The sequence below is a fragment of the Tursiops truncatus genome, chromosome 15 (assembly GCF_011762595.2).
Source record: "Tursiops truncatus isolate mTurTru1 chromosome 15, mTurTru1.mat.Y, whole genome shotgun sequence".
Classification (NCBI taxonomy): Eukaryota; Metazoa; Chordata; class Mammalia; order Artiodactyla; family Delphinidae; genus Tursiops; species Tursiops truncatus.
In genome coordinates this window covers 30,595,931-30,607,505 of record NC_047048.1, presented here as the reverse complement: position 1 = coordinate 30,607,505, position 11,575 = coordinate 30,595,931, and positions in this window count along the sequence as shown.

The following is an 11,575-nucleotide window of genomic DNA, read 5'->3' as shown; positions in this document are numbered from 1 at the left end:
TCCTGACAACAGAGGAAGCATTTGGTTACAGCTGTCATTCTCCTGGGTTGACAGGGAGACATTTTTGCCCAACACCGCTGGGAGGTGAGATTCTGATGACACCCAGTGTACAAAGGGGAGTGGTGTGGTGGTGCTGGAGTCCCTGAAGGTAGTGATGAAAAAAGACGTCGGATTCTCTGCACTTAATGGATGAGAAGATACCCACCTCCACCCCCTGAACTGTAGCTATTCTAGGAAAGCAGCACTGGCAGCACCCAGAGAAGCTTCCACAAGGCAGAGTCTCTGGGGGTAATATTCAAAGAAATCCCCGGGGCTTCCCTGGTGGCGCAGTGGTTGAGAGTCCGCCTACCGATGCAGGGGACGCAGGTTCGTGCCCCGGTCTGGGAAGATTCCACATGCCGCGGAGCGGCTGGGCCCATGAGCCATGGCCGCTGAGCCTGCGCGTCCGGAGCCTGCGCTCCGCAACGGGAGAGGCCACAGCAGTGGGAGGCCCGCGTACCGCAAAAAAAAAAAAAAAAAAAAAAAAAAAAGAAATCCCTTTGACGAGTCCTGCTAGACAGTCTGACTCCAGGCCTTCCCCATTTTTCTGGGTCATAAGGCCCAAGGTGATGAGTCCATATCCAGCGACATGATAAATGTGGCACTTTCTCCCTCCCCCACCCCGACCACACCCGGGGCATGTCAGAGGAGGATTATTTTATAGCAGGTCTGTGATTTCATAATACTGACTGATCTGCTATGCAAATACAGGGCAACCTTGTATAAACTGAAATGTCCCTTCTCTGGGTCACGTTACCCTCAGAGATAACATGACGGGGATGGAGTGAATGGTCGCAGTTCCTCCGTATAACACTGTGTAGTTAACCATTATATGTTTCCACCTCCCTTTCTCCAAGTTCCTCTGGGAGAACTTCATGAGGTCCTGGGCTGCCCTTCCCTTCTCTCCATGTGGCGCACGCTGGTCAGAATAGACCATTCCCCTGGCCATTGGATTGGCTCGTGGCATAGGCATGTGACCCAAGCTGGGCCAATCAGAATCTTCTCTAGGATGGATTGACAGATGTTGGAGGCAAAAGTTCTCCTAATGGGGCTACTGAACTGGGGGTCTGAAGCCACCAGAGGTCATTGTTTCTGCTACGTAGCAAGAATATCCATGCAAAATAAAGCCAGGCAGCAACTCATAGAACAGACAGAGAAAGAGAGAGAGACAAAGAAAGAGAAAGAGCTCTTACCGACCTCTGAAGTTCCCAGCGATTTTCACCCATCAGCTACCTCCAAGCTCAGCTCTATAAGTTTGGGTTTGTATTCAAAAGAGAAAGTCACATTGGGGCCTCCAGTTTATGTGATTTTGGAGTGGCCCTCCTCAAGAAAAAAAAATTAATTATGATTTTAAAATTGTTAGGAAACAAACAGCAGGCCAGATTTGCCTCGAGTGCTATAGTTGGCTAACCCCTGATTTTTTTTTGTTTTTGTTTTGTTTTTTTGGCCACATCATGTGGCATGCAGGATCTTAGTCCCCCGACCAGGGATGGAACCCGTGCCCCCTGCAGTGGAAGCATGGAGTCCTAACCACCGGACCGCCAGGGATGTCCCTGCTTACCCCCGATCTAATGTACCAAAAAGGCAGACGTATGACTTGTAAACATAGCACCTAAAACACTCTAATGTCATACACTCAGTGCTTAGGAAGAGATAAGTACAGGCCCCCAAAACTCACGCTCATTACCCTCACACTCACTTAGCATCAGTCATTTCATTTGTTTGCATCTATTTTTTTTTCCAGGATGTTATATCAGATTAAACTCAAGCGCTGCCTCATGACCACATTAGTCTCTCAGTCTGTCTACAAGGCACCTGACAGCTGGCAAATGGTTAAGAATATTTATACTTTTTTTCTTTTAACTGTACAAAAAAAAAAAAAAAATCAGTCCTGCCAGTACTCTCTGTCCTCTCCTTTGGAAACCAATTTAGCAGTTCCCTGCACTCAACTCAGCTCCCACTAACACAGATAAGCTTAGTAATAGGTGTGAGGCACCTTACTAAGTGCTTTAAAGACATTTTCTTATTTAATCTTCTTGATAACCCTGGGAGGCAGTGGGGGGGGGCACTGTTGATTTCCTACTCGGCACATCCAGTCTGGCTTTTCTTGAAATACAGAAATGCATGTGGCCCACGTGACTGAGGGCCAGCCAATCCCATCTCCAGAGCCATGAGTGGGGTCTGATTGGTCTAAACTTGGTAATCCCGTTTTGCTGCCTATGATTGGTTCAGGTAACCAGGCCTAGGCCTGTCAGCTTCAGGCGTTCCCCAGGGAATGGGTTCTCAGTCTTAAATTGGACCAACTAGACTGAAAGGAAGGAATTTTATTCTATGATCAGGGGGTGACTGTTGCTCATTGGCTAGGAACAACAAGGCATGTGGCTTCAATTACCACGAGAAGCCAGAAGCCATCCAGTAGCCACAAAAGAAACTCAACCTTAGCCTGAAGCTGAACCCCAGATAAAAAAGATGGAAAGTTTCTGGGTCCTTGATACCAGATTCATCTTCCGGATTAACCGTTTCTGAAGACCATCCTACCTCTGGGCATTTTGCTATGTGAGGTGATACATTTTCTTATGGTTGATATAAATTTCTGTTCCTTACAGCCAAAAACATCTTGCTGATGCATGTAGACATTTACCTTTATTTTACATTTGAGAGAACTGAATTCACAGATGTTATGTAATGCAAATGAGTCACTCAACTCGTAAGTGGCAGATCTGGGTCTGTCTCACTTACATGCTAATGCCTTTAATCACAGGGGTGTGAGGATTAGCTGGTGCGCCAATGCCCCACCACCCCCGTTTCTGCAATGCAACTAATGACAACAACAATAATAATAGTATACAATACTTGTTGAATATCTCATACTACATGTCAAGTACTGTTCAAATTCACCTGCATTCATTCTCGTAAATAGTTACCATTTCCCCCATTTAACAGATGAAGAAACTGAGGCACGGAGGGTTTAAGCTACTTGTCCAAGGTCACATAACTGATGAAATTCCAACTGTAAATGCTCTTACTCACTCTGCTAAATAGAGAAGATGCACTTTAGTACCGAGTTCAGTTGGCTGAGCCTAGGAACTTGCTGCCATAGACCTCACAGTATTCTATCATCTTACGCTCAGGCTGCTTCACTTATTTGCAAAATCAGCCTAGATCCTTTAGGCATTCATTAGAGTTTCCAAACCTTGGGGCCTGGCGGGGAGGCAAAAAATAGTGGCCCTTATTTTTCTGTGCCCATTTATTTCCTGGCTTATTTTACTTGCTGGCTAACTTTTTCCAACTTGCTTCTGTATCTGTACCACCACCCACTTCCTTATGTTATGACTTTAAATGAATTGCATTCTTGGAACATTCACCTCTCCTGTCTGAAGCTCAGGAAACCCAGCTGGCAGTAGGTTCATCTCCTACTTGTTTCTTCTTGCACATCATTAACTTAGGAGCTGAAATCCATTCCAAGTCTATAGCCAGTGTCTAAAGGACACCCACCACAGGCCCAGCACTGTTCCAAGTGCTTAACATACGCTCCTTGCGACAACCTCTGAGGCAAGTTCTATTATTATCATCCACCCTTTAGGGATGAAAAAAACTGAAGCCCAGAGAGATTAAGTAATTTGCCAAGGTCACAGAGCAGTATGAAACAGCAAAGATTTGACAATAAAAATCTGACTCATCACTCATTGTGGTGAATCCTGGCATTACACTTGCCAGGGGAAGAAGGAAAATCTGTCTGGTATCAAGACACTTTCAAGATATTAGTTAATAAAATAGATAACCAACAAGGACCTACTGTATAGCACAGGGAACTATACTCAATATTTTGTAATAAGCTATAAGGGAAAAGAAGCTGAAATAGAAAATATCTATCTCTCTGAATCACTGTGCTGTACACCTGGAATTAACATGACATTGTAAATCAACTATACTTCAATAAAATTTTTTTAAAAGTGTCAGGGGAAATAAAGCTAAAAAAAGAAAAGAAAAAGATATTAGTTAGAGCGTGCCAGCCCCCTACTGGGCCAATCTTGTGTTTGCTGAAGATTCTATCAAGCGAGGACTTATATTTCTCAGATCCGATCTTCCCCACCCTGGTCTCTTGTACTCAGCCTGGTTTCCTGAGCATAAAATGCCCTTTGCAGGCTTTCTCCTTGGCGCTTTCATTTCTCCAGAGCTGGGCTGTCCAACACAGAAGCAGCCAGTCGCACATGGCTAGTAAGCACTTGAAATGGGGCTAGTCCAAATTGAGATGTCCCATAAGCGTCAAATGCACACTGGATTTTTACGACTTAGCATTTTAAAAAAAAAAAGCAAAATATCTGATCAATAATTTTGTTTATAACTTTATTTATTTATATATTTTTGGCTGCATTGCATCTTCGTTGCTGCACGCGTGCCTTCTCTAGTTGCGGGTGAGCAGGGGCTACTCTTCATTGCGGTGTGCGGGCTTCTCATTGCAATGGCTTCTCTTGTTGTGGAGCACGGGCTCTAGGCATGTGGGCTTCAGTAGTTGTGGCTCACGGGCTCTAGAGCGCAGGCTCAGTAGTTGTGAGGCATGGGCTTTGTTGCTCCGTGGCATGTGGGATCTTCCCGGACCAGGGTTGAACCCGTGTCCCCTGCATTGGCAGGTGGATTCTTAACCACTGCACCACCAGGGAAGCCCTCAGTAATTTTTAATTTTCACCTGTATCTTCTTACTTTGAAAATGTGGTTACTAGGAAATTAGAAATCACATATATGGTTTGCATTATGTTTCTAATGGATGGCATCCATTTAATGCCCCCTCATCCAGGAAGCCTTCCTGAACCACCCTACCCAGAGTAAGCCCTCTCCCTTTAGCTGGGTTCTAACCACAGGTATTTATTTCTCTGTCACCTAAAAGTCTGAAAGTGGGCAATACTGGGTAGGGATGGAGCTTCATGGTGTCTGGAACCCAGGCTCCTTCTACCTTGTTGCTGTGCAGTGCATGACTTTCATTATATGGTTAAGACAGGTACTCCAGCATTTTCCCATCCACCCCCTCTTTTGGGACACTTCCTGTAAGGTGCACACATCACTTCAGCTTCCATCCCATTGGCCAGGACTCAGTCACATTGCCAAGCCTGCTGCAAGGGAGCCTGGGAAGTGCTGCATGGCCATGTGCCCAGCTACAAACTGGGGGATCTATGACTTTAAAAGAAAGAAGAGATATGGGAGGACAACCGGTCACCTCTGTTCCATCTCCAATAAGCAGCCTCCTCTTTATTTCCCAGAACCACTGGTCATAATCTGTTATTATTTTAGTTGCTTATCTGTTTCCTTTGGGACACACTCCCTTCTTTGAATATAAACTCTGAGAGGACAGAGACTTGTAAGTCTTTTTTTTTTTTTTTTTTTTAGGATGGGCCTTGGTATCTTCTTCTTTTTTTAAATAGTTATTTATTTATTTGGCTGCACTGGTCTTAGTTGCTGAATGTAGGATCTTTGTTGTGGCATGCGGGATCTAGTTCCCTGACCAGGGATCGAACCTGGGCCCCCTGCCTTGGGAACGTGGTCTTAACCACTGGACCACCAGGGAAGTCCCTGTAAATCTTTTCAGTTCTGCGTCCCGCTATCTGATGGACTACCCGGCACAAACTAGGCACGTAATAAATGTTTGTTTAATAGATCAATGTTTGTTAGAGCCAGATCATTTTGAACAAAGCCATCCTGCAGGTCATGAGTGGGGTTTGTAGCATTTTTCCCACCACAAAGTCAAGGTATTAAAAGAGATCGTTTTCTAGCAGATCATCACTGGGCGGGTGGTTGGGCTGGCAGTGCCTCTAACTTCCTTTTAATACTAAACCAGTGTATGACCCAGGTGGACTGTTTCCAGAGAGAATGAATCCCTTGGGTGGCTAGCTAGGGTCCTTAACAGTATCAGACACCTCTTCAAATGTTCCCTGGAATTAATATGACAACCCACCTAGACCTCAAGCACTGCTGCCAAATCCAGCTCCCTAAATGCCATTAGCTCCTTTCTAAAAGCCTCCCGGTGTTGTTAGCTGTTTGATCCAATCCAAATTCCAATGACTGTCATTGGAGGATTTCTCTCTTTTCTGATTAGTACACAGAGGATATGGCTGTGGCATCCCACAGACCTGGACTCAAATCCTGCCTCCCGTCTAACCAGCTGTGTGATCCTAGGCAAATGACTTAACTGCTCTGGCCTCCATTTCCTCGTCTGTAGAATGGGGATAATAATACCCACCTGATAGGCATGTTGGGTGGATCACAATGATTGTCATCAGGACAAAGCAGGGTGTGTAAACTCACCACTCAGCACTCACCACTGTTGGTCCATAGTATTACTTTGGCCGTATTTACCCTTCCACCTGGCTAAACTGGTCTGATAACCATGCCCATTCTTGCCAATAATAGCAACGATCATGAGGATGATAAAAACACCTCACATTTATTGAGGCTTACTCTGTGCCAGGCATGGTCAGGGTCACATTATAACTTTTGTGGGACTTTCTTCTGTTGAAAAAGACTACAGTGGCGCAGTGGTTGCGAGTCTGCCTGCCGATGCAGGGGACACGGGTTCGTGCCCCGGTCTGGGAAGATCCCACATGCCGCAGAGCGGCTAGGCCCGCAAGCCGTGGTCGCTGAGCCTGCGCGTCTGGAGCCTGTGCTCCGCAACGGGAGAGGCCACAACAGTGAGGGGCCCGCGTACCGCAAAAAAAAAAAAAAGAAACTGACTCCGGAGCCCCAGACCCTTATGCACTTCCCAGTGCCACCTGTCCTCAAGGCTCCTTAGATTTTACTAAGAGGCCTGGGTTGGTCCCTGTTGCTGCTGTGGCCGCCATTAGAGGCCGCCATGTTGGTTGAAGCAAACTCATGGCTACGCTCCTGCCCTTTTCCTCCTCTTTCTCTCAAGTATCATCGGAGAAGCAGTATTACTTACAGTAAATGAAAACCAAGACTTGTACAGGAAGCGCAGCCTGATCCATTACAGGGTTATTCTAGCCTGTAATGTACCTGTGTGCGCTCAGACACGGCCAGACTGGAGAGGGGCTGAGAGGGTTTCAAGCTGCCCTGTGGCTGCTTCGTGGGGTCAAGTCTCAGGAATGCAGAACTGAGGGAGGGAGAGCAAAGACCCCTGAGGATGCTCCTCTGGGTCTCCAGGCACTACCACCCCAGACTGCCATCAGCATGGCTGGAACGGACCCCAACAGAACCTCTGACGCTAACGGCGGGGTAGGGGGGGAGGTTACCTGCAGTCCTAGGGCTTTGGAGAGCCTGCAGTTCGTGCCCGTTGGGGGCAGGGAGGGCCTCCAGTGCTGAATCACTAGACACAGCCCTGACCCCAGTTGCCTGAATTGTGCCAAGGTTCAGCAGCTGCTCGGGGTTCTTGCCCCCTCTAGTGGCCACGGCGAGAAAACAGCTGCTTAGCAGCTCAGCAGAGATTTGGGAGCTGGATCCCAGCTGGTGCCGAAAACACACACTCTCCAGTCCTTGCACTACCAGGTAAATAACAGAGACAACTCAGAAGAACGGATCCCAGTCAGACATCTCTTTTAAAATAATGATGGTGGGGGGAGGGATAAATTGGGAGATTGGGATTGATATATACACACTATTATATATAAAATAGATAACTAGTAAGGACCTACTGTATAGCACAGGGAACTCTACTCAATACTCTGTAATGACCTATATGGGAAAAGAATCTAAAAAAGAGTGGGTATGTGTATATGTATAACGGATTCACCTTGCTGTACAGCAGAAACTAACAGAACATTGTAAATCAACTCTACTCCAATAAAAATTAATTTAAAAAATAAAAGAATGAGGGCTTCCCTGGTGGTGCAGTGGTTGAGAATCTGCCTGCCAGTGCAGGGGACACAGGTTCTAGCCCTGGTCTGGGAAGATCCCACATGCCGCGGAGCAACTGGGCCCGTGAGCCACAGCTACTGAGCCTGCGCATCTGGAGCCTGTGTTCCGCAACGGGAGAGGCCCGTGCACCGCGATGAAGAGTGGCCCCCGCTTGCCGCAACTAGAGAAAGCGCTCGCACAGAAACGAAGACCCAACACAGCCAAAAATAAATAAATTAATTTATTTAAAAAAAATAAATAAAAGAATGATAGTGCTAAATAAACACAGATGTCCATGGCCTTATCAAATAAATGTGCCCCAGCCATGTTGGTTATAAAAGGAATCTTGTTTTCTCATTAAAAATAAAAGACTTTATTGTGTCTTAGAGCCATTTAAAGTTCATAGGAAAAAAATAAAGGTTCACAGCAAAATTGAGGGGAAGGTATGTAGATTTCTCATGTACGCCCTGTTCATATGCATGGCCTGCTGGATATGTGGAGTCCTGTTGCATATGCACGGCCTCTCCCACTATCAAGACCCCCCCACCCCCTGCCAGTGGTAGATTTGAACTGACAAGAACACATTATCATCACCCAAAGTCCATCCTTTACATTATAGTTCACTCTTTTTTTAAAAAATTATTGCTTATTTAGGCTGTGCCAGGTCCCAGTTGCAGCACGAGGGATCTTTGCTGTGGCATGTTTAGTTGTGGCATGTGGACTCTTAGTCGTGGCATGCGGACTCTTAGTCGTGGCATGCATGTAGGATCTAGTTCTCCAACCAGGGATCGAACCCAGGCCCCAGCATTGGGAGCTTGGAGTCCTACCCACTGGACCACTAGGGAAGTCCCCATTATGGTTCACTGTTGTCCTTTCTATGGGTCTGGACAAATGTTTCTCGACATGCATCCATAATTATACTATCATACAAAGTATTTTCACTGCCTTAAACATCCTCTATGCTCTGCCTTCTCATGCCTCTCCAGTCCCTGGCAACCACGCATCTTCTTGGTCCTCATAGTTTTGCCTTTTCCAGAATGTCATATAGTTGGAACCATACAGTATGTAGCCTTTTCACAGCCTTCTTTCACTTAATAATAGGCATTTAAGGGCTTCCCTGGTGGCGCAGTGGTTGAGAGTCTGCCTGCCGATGCAGGGGACACGGGTTCGTGCCCCGGTCCGGGAAGATCCCACATACCGCGGGGTGGCTGGGCCCGTGAGCCATGGCCGCTGAGCCTGCGCGTCCGGAGCCTGTGCTCCACAACGGGAGAGGCCACAGCAGTGAGAGGCCCACGTACCGCAAATAAATAAATAAATAAAAATTTAAAAAATATGCATTTAAGTTTCCTCCATGTCTTTAAAATTTTTTTCTTTTTATTATTTTTTATTGAAGTATAGTTGATTTACAATATTATATGTTTCAGGGGTACAACATAGTGATTCAATAATTGTATAGATTTTTAAAATTTTTATTTATTTATTTATTTTTGGCTGCGTTGGGTCTTCGTTGCTGTGCACAGGTTTTCTCTAGTTGCGGTGAGCGGGGGCTACTCTTCGCTGCGGTGTGAGGGCTTCTCATTGCGGTGGCTTCTCTTGTTGCACGGGCTCTAGGGCGCACAGGCTTCAGTAGTTGTGGCTCGCGGGCTCTAGAGTGCAGACTCAGTAGTTGTGACGCTCGGGCTTAATTGTTCCGTGGCATGTGGGATCTTCCTGGACCAGGGATCAAACCCATGTCCCCTGCATTGGTAGGTGGATTCTTAACCACTGCACCACCAGGGAAGTCCAATTGTATAGATTATACTCCACTTAAATTTATTATAGGTACTTCCCTGGTGGGGCAGTGGATGAGCCTCCGCACTCCCAGCACAGTGGACCCGGGTTCGATCCCTGGTCAGGGAACTAGATCTCACATGCATGCCGCAACTAAGAGTTCGCATGCCACAACTAAGGAGCCCACGTCCTGCAACTAAGGAGCCTGAGAGCCACAACTAACACCCAGGGCAAATAAATAAATATTTTAAAAATAAACTTTTTTTTTTTTTAGATTCCATATATATGTGTTAGCATACGGTACTTGTTTTTCTCTTTCTGACTTACTTCACTCTGTATGACAGACTCTAGGTCCAACCACCTCACTACAAAACTCAAATTTTGTTTCTTTTTATGGCTGAGTAATATTCCATTGTATATATGTGTCACAGCTTCTTTATCCATTCATTTGTCGATGGACACTTAGGTTGCTTCCATGTCCTGGCTATTGTAGAGCTGCAGTGAACACTGTGGTACATGACTCTTTTTGAATTATGGCTTTCTCAGGGTATATGCCCAGTAGTGGGATTGCTGGGTCATATGGTAGTTCTATTTGTAGTGTTTTAAGGAACCTCCATACTGTTCTCCATAGTGGCTGTATCAATTACATTCCCATCAACAGTGCAAGAGGGTTCCCTTTTCTCCACACCCTCTCCCCCATAGCACAGGGAGATCAGCTCAGTGCTTTGTGACCACCTAGAGGGGTGGGATAGGGAGGGTGGGAGGGAGATGCAAGAGGGAGGAGATATGGGGATATATGTATATGTATAGGTGATTCACCTTGCTATAAAGCAGAAACTAACACACCATTGTTAAGCACTTATACTCCAATAAAGATGTTAAAAAAATTAAAAAATGAAGCTTATCATACTAGTAAGAAAGAAAGAAAGAAAGAAAGAAAGAAAGAAAGAAAGAAAGGAACATAAATTATTAGATCTATTCCCTGTGTTGAACAATATATCCTTGCAGCTTATTTATTTTCCTCCATGGTTTTTCATGGCTTGATAGCTCATTTCTTTTTAGTGCTGAATAATATTTTATTGTCTGGAATATTATTGATCCAGTCACCTATTGAAGGACAGACGTCTTGGTTGCTTCCAAGTGTTGGCACTCATGAATAAAGCTGCTATAAAAATCTTTGTGCGAGTGGTTAAGAATCCGCCTGCCAATGCAGGGGACACGGGTTAGAGTCCTGGCCCAGGAAGATCCCACATGCCGCGGAGCAACTAAGCCTGTGTGCCACAACCACTGAGCCTGCACTCTAGAGCCCGCGAGCCACAAATACTGAGCCCACGTGCCACAACTACTGAAGCCCATGTGCCTAGAGCCCATGCTCTGTAAGAACAGAAGCCACCGCAATGAGAGGCCCGCACACTGCAACAAAGAGTAGTCCCCGCTCGCTGCAACTAGAGAAAGCCTGTGTGCAGCAATGAAGACTCAACACAGCCAAAAAAACATTTTTTTTAATAAAAATAAAAATCTGTGTGCAGGTGTTCGTGTAGACTTAAGTTTTCAGGTTTTTTGGGTAAGTACCACGGAGTGAGATTGTTGGATCATATGGTAAGAATATGTTCAGTTTTGTAAGAAACCACCAAACTGTCTTCCAAAGTGGCTGTAGCATTTTGCATTCCCACCAGCACTGAAGGAGAGTTCCTGTTGCTCCACATCCTTGCCAGCATTTGGTGTTGTCAGTGCTCTAGATTTTGGCCATTCTAATAGGTGGGTAGTGGTATCTCATTGTTGTTGTATTGTTGATTTTCACACAGAATTGAAGATGGACTCTCATGAGTAAGAAATAAAACTCTTAGTTGACTACCAGAAATACTTTTCTTTTTTTTTTTTTGGCCACACCGTCATGGCTTGTGGGCTTTTATTTCCCTGACCAGGG